Genomic DNA, 9,882 nt, shown 5'->3' on the forward strand with positions numbered 1-9,882 from the left:
GCATGATAAATTTTACTTTTACAATTTTTGTTTGGGTTGAATTGTATTCCTACCCTTAAAGCTATATCTTATTATTCTGTACACTGACCAAATTTAAATTTCAAATAGTTTAGGGACTTGGGATATATTTAAACCTAATGACCATTGTTTGGCTTAGAACCAAAGTAACCAAATTAGAGTATATGGACTAAATCCACTACTTACGTTTAAGTACAGGGACTAATACAAGAGTTTCACCATCTTAAAAGCTAGCTAACAAACACAAGAAATGAGCAGCCTCGTTAAATAATTGAGTTTGTGAATAATAAAAATGGAAGGGAATATAACAAACCCTTCAAACCATGGGAACCCTCCAAATGGCAGCAGCCTAGTAAGTCATACTTCATCCTCTGGCACCCACCTTGTCTTTTTCTTCATTGTACAACCAGAAACAGTCAAAATTTCAGGCAACTTGTTTAATAATTTCTTTATGTCAAAGCCCAAGTTGCGTCTAAGATTGTAATAAAGCCTTTTTTACAATGAAAACCATGGCGATGATTACAGAAACCGAGTCACCTCATTGAGTTGAGTTGAGGAAGATTAAAAACAATGACGGGATCTTCTGGTTTTTGCCATCCGGGTCTTTGTTGGAATCATTGATTCGTTTGTCCAATGAAGTGTCCTCAATCGAAAAGCTTCCATTTGTACAAGGAAGGAACATTTCGACAATGATAAGGAGGATCAAGTTCTTACATCTTTGTTTGAAGAAATTAAGGAAACCAGCAGTAGTACTATGCTACTACCACACAACTCCCTCCATCATCGGTGTTGTGTCTCACCGAGCTTTTCTCGGTGATCCGTCGAGTTAAATTGTTGATGGAAGGTTGCAAAGATGGTAGTTCCCTTTGGGGACTGATTCAAACAGAGACAGCATCGAATCAGTTCTTTGTGTTGGTGAAGGAGATTGGTCGGGCATTGGATATTTTGCCTTTGAGTTGCTTAATGTAACTGCAGATATCAGAGAACAGGTGGAGCTTCTTCATAAGCAAGTGAAACGGGTCGAATTATTCGTCGATCCGAGTGAGGTTCAACAAAGGGATGAGCTTCTCAGATTAATGGCTTACAACAATGATAAGAACAATCGATGTCCGATCGACTTCAAAGCGGTGAAACATGTTTTTAGCAGCATTGGTCTGAGAGGCTCGTTGGATTACGAGGAGGAAATATCGAAGCTTGAGGCTGAAGCACAAAAGCAGGCCGGTACGGTGGATTGATGGTTGTTTCCAACATAAACAATCTCCTATCACTCGTTCTTATTCGAAATCCATGGTTATTAATGAAGAAAGCGCGAAAGATGACATCAAACAGTCTAGCGTTTCCGCAAGTAGAAATATTGATCAGTCTTCGTCTTCTCAATCAATGTGTTTAATATCCCTGACGAGTTTCGCTGTCCGATCTCACTCAATTGGATGAAAGATCCAGTGATTGTAGCGTCGGGACATACATATGATCGGAACTCAATAGCTCAATGGATCAACAACGGACACCATACATGTCCGAAAAGCGGGCAGAGGTTGATTCATATGGCCCTCATACCCAACTATGCACTCAAGAGCTTAGTGCATCAATGGTGTCAAGAGAACAATATTCCAATAACAGAATGCTCATCGAATGTATCAGAGTCGGAGATTAATAGCAAGCAAAAAGCATCTGAGAAAACCGTTGATCACATTTCTGCTACGAAAGTGGCCATTGATTCTGTCAAAATGACCGCCGAGTTTTTGGTCGGGAAGTTAGCAATGGGTTCCCTTGATATCCAAAGGCAGGCAGCATATGAGCTGAGGTTGCTAGCGAAAAACCGGGATGGATAACCGAAGGATAATCGCAGAGGCAGGAGCTATACCGTTCTCGTGACGATGCTAACTTCCAATGATCCGAGAATCAGGAAAATGCAGTCACTGCCTTGCTTAATCTTTCCATTTCGATAATAATAAAATCTTAATAATGGCAGCCGGAGCAATCGGCAACATAGTCGAAGTGTTGGAATTGGGAAAAACCATGGAGGCAAGAGAGAATGCAGCAGCTGCAATTTTAGCCTGTCGATGATAGATGACTTCAAGGTAGCCATCGGAGCTCATGCCCGAGCAATTCCGGCCCTCATTGGCCTCCTCAGAGAAGGAACGATGACCGGAAAAAAGGGATGCCGCAACAGCATTATCCCATCTCGCACTTCAAGGCACTAACAAAGCAAACATTGTGGTTGCCGGGGCAGTTCCTTTGCTGATTGAATTGTTGATGGATGACAAAGCAGGCATAACAGATGATGCCTTGGGAGTGTTGACTCTACTCTTGAGTTGTCCTCAAGGGCTTGAAGATATTAAAAGAGTAGAGCTTTGGTGCCTCTTCTTATCGATCTCTTGAGATTCGGATCGGCCAAAGGGAAGGAGAACTCGATAACGCTTTTGCTTGGGTTGTGCAAAGACAGTGGAGAGGAAGTCGCGAGGCGGCTTTGATAAATCCGCGAAGCATTCCTTCGCTACAAAGCTTGGTTGCTGATGGATCTCCAAAAGCTCGAAGAAAAGCCGATGCACTGCTTAGATTACTCAACAGATGCTGCTCACAATCTCACAATCCTGTCGGATAACATCACAAACTTCTCAGAGTGTAAATTTGTCGATTTCGTAAGAACAACGTGAAAAACATATTTACTGTAAATGAATCTCAAAGCTATAGCTTGATTCAAATCATCTTGATTCTTCAAAACTTTCTCAAAGAAAAAAAAAAGGTAAGCAGATTGAAATGAATACACGGATATATTAACATAACTTTTACAGGTTAACATCTTACATTATATGTTCAACCAATGTGAACTATAGTGGTCGAAGCTCGGCATTCGTGAACCATGACTACATAACGAAAGGCAATGATTTTTACAAGTCGACCAATTCGAGGAAAATATGAGTGCCATTGATATTGTATTTCCAGAACCAGCTACCGCTATCCATCAGATTGGTGGCATGGGGTCCAACTGAACAGCTAAACCTGAGATCGTGTCAAAATCGAGCTCATTCTATAAGCATAGCAGCAAGCTTGGAAAATCGGATTACAGTAGCTAGAGGGATAAAAACCTGGATCTCCGGAAGTAATCTTCAATTTGTAGCCATCTGGGACTTCAAATACATGATTCCCTGCATGAAACGAAAAGAAAAACAAAAATGGAGTTTTGACCTGGAAAATCGACCCAAGTATGAACAGATGAAACCATTAAAGAGAAGTACCAAGAACGGGATAATTGTTATCAGAAATAACCTGTATGCAACATCGTTGGTCTCAAACTCGGCGTTTCCTTGTATTATGACCTAAGTGCCTCGTAACGATGAAAGTCATGCTTCCAATAAACTTTTCCGGTAAAGTCCAGTCTATTCCGTCATTCAGTATCTTTACATTATGTAACTTGCATCTTCCGCACCTGCATACATGAACTCACTCTTGAACCTGAGAATTGATAACTATTGATCTTTGAAGATTCACAAAAGCATGCAATACAAAACCTGTGCCCGTGTTGTAATATTGGTTCACCTTTGTCGTCGGCCCTAGTTGAGCCATGGTGTTTTCCGCCGCAATATTCATGCTCCCCTCGATCTGAGGAAAAACCTGTATCAGTGTAAAAGATAATGAAATAGCATGCATTAGTGAAGCCGTCTATCAAGATAGTATGGACCTGAACGTTTCTCCACAAGAACTCTGCTACTTCGACTTGTATCTCCGAGCCCTTAGAGATGGATCCCCCACTAAACCGAGAAAACAAAACAATATTATTACTTTTTTTTTATAGAAGTTGGAGGTCTCATTAAAAACTCCCTTCGTATTCTTCCACATACTTAGAAGTATGTTGAAGAACATTGGAAGGAAAAAAGAGTGCCTCATATTTTATTAAATAGAATACCAATTACAAGTGGTAGCACCGAACCCTCAAAGAGGAATATACATCATTACAAAAAACCATATCACCTAATAATCTTCCATCTTCAAACAAAAAGCCCTAAGACCATAACCCTATTTCTAAGATAAACTTCAAGATGAAAGATAACAAGCAATAAAAACCAACAATTACAACCACAAACTAAAAACCGCATCTGAAAACATCTGTAGGACAATCACGACCCAACTAGAAGAACAAGTTCTAAAGAGACATTGCAATCTTCAGAGACCCAAGAGTCAGGTTTGAAGAAAGGATCAACTTCAGCACCAAGATTTGAATAAATTAGCACCAACCTTCAACTCCAAAAACTCATCAATTCTCCTTGAGCCTTAGTGAGTATTTGGATTTTAGCTATCAAAAGACGTAGGAAACTCACAACTGCTCGATTGCAATTAACTTGCCCCACTTGTTGCAATGTTTTGAAGGTATCTCAATTCCAAGCGTGAAAAGGAATATCTTCGCAAACTACCCACACATGACGACATTCCACCACTAGGCTCTCCGACCAAGTTTTCACTCTTGAAAACCATTTGTTAGAGTCTCTAACTTATCATCCTTCACGCTTCTCAACGAATCATGGTCTTCAAAAAATCATAAGAACTACATTTCAGCAGCTCTATTAGCGTGAAAACCAGCTAATCCTTGGCTTGAATCTGGTTAGCAAGATTACCAATTTTGATAAAGTTCTTGCACCACCCCACAAGACAGTACTCAACACTGAAGTTATCTTCATCCACAACACCTCAACTTCACAGTGTTATTCCTCGAAATATCTTCCCCAGACTTACTTTGAACAATTGTCAAGGACTTACGCCAGTAAAAACTCGGGGTTATATTAGCCAAAGAGACTTAATTTTGCTGCCAAAAATGATTACCATTCATCAAAGAAATCGTTTCCTTGCTTCTCGATTGTAGATAGCGAATAAACCCAAAGCGAACTCTTTTTTTGGGAATGAAGGCATCAATAACTTGTCCGTGTGTGCCAAAATATATCTAAGTCTCTTCAAATGGATCTTCTCGGTAGGTTCTCAATGAATAACGTGACGCATCCATTCTATAACACATTAGTACCATTTGTATGAGCTTCTTCCACCGGTTTTGAAAACCGTTGCTTCTCTTCTCACTACTTCAGAAGATTTTTCATTGGCAAACTCCTTTTGTTAACTCCCTGGTTCCATGGTGAACTACATCAGTAGCAGAAAGAACGGGAGTTGCCCCCCTGACGAAATCTTCTCAATCCTATAATCCACCTTGCGAAGGAAAACATACACTGTCTCAATCCTAACAGCAGGTGGTTGAAAGTCTAATGTTCTTTAACAGAACCTTTTCATAGATTTGGTTGGGAGAGGACGATCACCCGAGCTCGCTGAAAACGCTCTTAAACTTTGCTAATTTGGGGTGTAGAAGAGGCCTGTAGGAAGTACCGTCGGCCTCAACTGTCCAGCTTGCCTCACGGGCCAAGGCGACCAGTACACGTTCATATTAGAACGCTCTGAAATATGGAAATTACCGTATTGCCTCAAACCGGCCAGCAAACGTCTGGTGAAGGCTCGCCTGTTCCGTTTCCGCAGCTTAGTCCTCTCCTTTTCATTCTCCCTCACGTTTTCCTTGCGAAGAAGGAAAGTTGCTTCGTCTGGTCCAGAGGGAGTACGAGTGGGGTGCACAGCGACTGCAGCAGACCTTGAAGGAGTAACAGAACGGTGACCCGCAGAGGATGCATCCACACCATCTGTTGCAGCAGACCTTCGAGCATCCACCACATCTGTTGCAACAGACCTTCGAGGTCGCCTGGGCTGAGACGGGGGTTGGGGTTCCATGGAGAGGTCTGGAAATAAACAGAAAGGAGGAAATGGAATAAATTTTCTGCCGAACCCGTTCACTGGAAGAAAATGGAGAATAGAAGCGATTCTCGACACTTGGAAGGTGGTTCTGGTCGCATTAAGACGCTGAGTCCGGTGGTGCAACGATATTGAGCACGGACGGCGGGAAGCGGCTAGAATCGGCAGAGGGCTTCGTCAAGATCTGCGACGATAGAATGATTTTCATGAATCTAAGGCCAGATTTGAAATCACCGTGGGCCGGCGATCCTCCCTGTAAAAACGGCATCAAAACGGTGGTCGGAGTGCGGAGGCGGACTGCTGACGGCGGCGGTGGGTGGCGGACGACGACGGTGGACAACAGTTGAATGTCGGAGGAGAGAATAGTTTCCAGCTTCTCTCACTAACACGTGATGTAAAAGTATAAAAATAAAACAATGTTATTACTCCATATGGTTAACGCTAAAGCTTTCATTGCTGGAACTTTGTAAGTTAACGGCAATGTTTCCGGAGATGGATTTATGCTAGTCTATCAACTAGGTCATAGAACAACTTCACCGAATGCAAAAGAAGCAATAAAGGTAGCAGTTGAGTTGCAAAATCTGGAATACACTTACTTTCTGCCTTGTGACCTCCCAAATGGTCCGAGTACCGGAAAAAGAAAGATGAGAAATGGCGGTCAGAGTCTACACTTGTCATTACTTTCAACCTGCATGATTAACAAATATTGCCCGTCATAACGAAAAAATTTAGTAAATAATAAATAGATATACCGACAATCTAACTCATTAGATTCAAACAGATTCCGGCAATATGGGAAATACCTCTGGAATATCAATATCACATTGAGAAAGAAGATCAGAGGAATTCCACATGATACCCAACAGTGAACCATCAGGAGTCTGCACATGAAATCAGACGTAAGTATGTTTCTAGAAAACAAGGGTGCGAATGAAGAATTAAAAAAAACTACCTGGTGAAGCGATGTGTCCACAGTTTTCTTTCTTCTTAGCAGATGATGTAACCCTTCTCCGTTCATTATAAACAATAAAAGTATCCAATTTATCTGTACACACACACATAACCGTGATGTTAACCAGATGATAAAGCATGAATAACAAGAAGTCACAGTTGAACTCAACTAATACCATACCTTCGACATCCTTGTAACATCTAGATGGATATGTTTTGCATAGTGCACTCCAGCCTGCCACCGGAGACACTGCAGTAAAGGAATCCAAGTGGCGTTACACGGTTGGTTTTAGAAAACTAAAAGAGCTTGCAGGCATTCGATTTTTATCTCTTTGAATCCGTGTCAGTTTCATTCGTTTATTAGGTATCCTTTTTTGATTAATAATTTCAAATATGTTGAAGAGGAACACGATCCATACATGGCACAAAAACTAGCTATCCAAGCAAAGAGATAATACCAAGAACTTGTGCCTGTTTCCAAAGTAATCCGTATATACAATAAACTTCTTTGTATTAAAAACTATGCCAGGTAAACTTCGTTTATTTTTTGCCAATCCAACTAACTCGACAGAAGGTAAATCCATAAAGAATGTTGGTATTGGCTGGGAACTCTGCATGCAAACTTGACACACAAAATGAGAGATTTCTGACTTAATTGCTTGAAATTAAGTGTTTCAAAAACGATAAGTAATAACCGCAAGACCAGATAATAGCAAGCATAATAGTGTACCTATTAGGTGAAGGAGGTCCACTTGTGGTTCTACTTATCGAACTCGGTGTATTCAATGCATGAAAGACCATATGCCCCACTTCTCATCGAGATTCTCTCCTCGATTAGAACATTGATTCCTTCTGTAGCCCCAATGTTCCTCTTGCAGGACGCAAACCCGAGTTTCTGTTACAACTGGATTCAGAACAATAGAAGATTAGCAAAACACCTTAATATATTGGTGTTTCTTACCATGAACATACCTTCCCATGAGGCATGATGTAAACGATCCTTGCCAATGCAAGAGGGTCACATCCGTAGCAGCCACGACATTACTGCAACACTGCGATGCGATTCTAAAATTCAGCAACCAATACATATCCCCTGACGCGAACAAGTTTCGAAATATAGTAAATATGCCTAACCTGACTTGCCGAACAGTAGCACCTTTCCTTCTGTGATCATAAAACCATTGAAAGATACCTTTGTCGTTAGCAAATTTCCAGATTATGCCATGATCACCGAGTTTGCGTACTGACAAAAATGGTTTCTGACCAGCCATTTGCCGTCTTCTGCACTTAGCAGGACTAGAGGCTGACAAATTAGACATCAAATTGGTAATGAGCACTGATATTTACTAATGATCGCCTAATAGTTTCAATTGCAAACCTGTTCAAAGAGTCAAAAATTCTCCCGGCTCGCCAAATCATCCAAGTCTTTCGCAAAGTGAAGTGATATGCTTGTGGTTGTTCATAGCCGAACATGTCATGATCGCAACCGGAGTGATGCATTGTTTACCATACAGCTTGAAATACAGAAACTCCCTAGCCTTGCAATTATGCAACAATTCATAAACAAACGAAAAAGAAAAATACAACCAAAACCATAAATATAACATACCTGAAGATCTCTTGTAAGACCTTCCAACAATGTCCTCCCACAATACGGAAGCATCACGGCCGGAAGACATTCACCGGTTTCGGAATATACCAAGCGAGCCTATCAGCTGAGCCTCCCAAAGGATATATTCACCCAAGTCTGGCATACCCTAAAACAGATAAAATCTTATTATTCAAGCAAAACTTGTACTTAAACAAAGAAACTAGCATTGACACTAACCTCAATCCCCCATAAAGCTGCTTGAGATGCATATTCAGTGTTTGAAGAAAGGTCACATCCAGTAGGTGGATGAATTTCCGCATTCCTTTGATTCATGAATTGTTGTATGAATTTGAAGTGAATTTTGGGCAAGGAGCTGAAGCACCATTATCTGTTATCTGTAATAAAGAGTTATAATTAAAAACTCTTTATAACATTCCAAAATAATTAGAAAAACTTACCCTATGATTCCACCAATGCAACCGTAGAACTCCTCAACTTCTCCTAAAACCTTCAACAAGTATTTAAAGACCTGAGTTTCATCATGAACCAAAACACTATCGTTTCGACCATTGTTCGATTACCATTTCTGAATCATTTGGACCAACGAATAGAGCGCAGTCTTCACCGGACTTTTCACTGAATTCCCTTTTATTCGAAACCAAAACCCATGTGGCGCACCTGGTCTTGACCGGCTGCGATCAAGCATTTAATGAGAAACGACAGGTTTAAACCCAAACTGAGTGAACCCAGAAACATTTTACAACCTTGGGTGTTGAAAAACTTGTTGACTTGGTCATCAATGTCGAGAACTTTAAGTTTCTGCTTCAGGGTTTTGGAAGACGAGAGCTTTGAGCGGAGAGTTTTTAGGAGGGAGATTTCTAGATGGAAATTTTGGATTCCGGAGCGGGTGGCGCGTACTCTAGAGGCGCGGTGGACACGCGTGGAGTGATAAATGATGGACAAGAGGAGAGTGATAGAGAGAAAGTTAGGGGAGGGAAAGGGTGGAAAAGAGATGGTTTTTTGGAGTTAAAAGAGCAGATAAAATGGTTAGTTTTGCGATTGTTGTTAAGAAGGAGAAGGGAAGAAGGACTTCTTGTGGTGGTTGCCATTGATTACAATGGGAAGTTGAGAGAAAAGAGGATAAGAATAGATTGTGGAAGCATATACCCAGCCCAGGGAACACGCGGAGAAAAACAGCAAGTGAAGAGAGCTCAAAAACTTAACTGTCAAACATGTTCCTACTTTTCTTTCCTTTGTGGGGCTGTATTGTCCGTCAGGGACCGATCTAATAACCTCATCTCATGGTCCTCAAAATTCAGATCACCATGGGATTTTTCTTGTTTACATTTGTTGGGGTTAGAAATGAATAAAACAGCATTAGATTCATAAAGAAAACAAATTTTTTATTTTTTACTCAAATTATAATTTGAATTTAAACTAAAATTGAGTTTAAAGTTAAATAATTATAATAAAACTATATTTTTACTTAAATTAAATAATTTGATTAATTTATTATTTGATCTTTGATTTACATATTTTTT

The 9,882-nt window shown here is 40.5% G+C and overlaps 2 pseudogenes; one reads left to right on the forward strand and one right to left on the reverse strand.

Annotated features, from left to right (window-relative positions):
- The first annotated feature begins 310 nt into the window (after window positions 1–310).
- On the forward strand, window positions 311–2,623 carry LOC120148638 (annotated as a pseudogene).
- Window positions 2,624–2,993: 370 nt separating this feature from the next.
- LOC120148637 lies at window positions 2,994–9,538 on the reverse strand (annotated as a pseudogene).
- Between the last annotated feature and the right edge of the window lie 344 nt (window positions 9,539–9,882).

This window comes from Hibiscus syriacus, unplaced genomic scaffold (assembly GCF_006381635.1).
Source record: "Hibiscus syriacus cultivar Baekdansim isolate YM2019G1 unplaced genomic scaffold, ASM638163v2 tig00110983_pilon, whole genome shotgun sequence".
NCBI classification, from domain to species: domain Eukaryota; kingdom Viridiplantae; phylum Streptophyta; class Magnoliopsida; order Malvales; family Malvaceae; genus Hibiscus; species Hibiscus syriacus.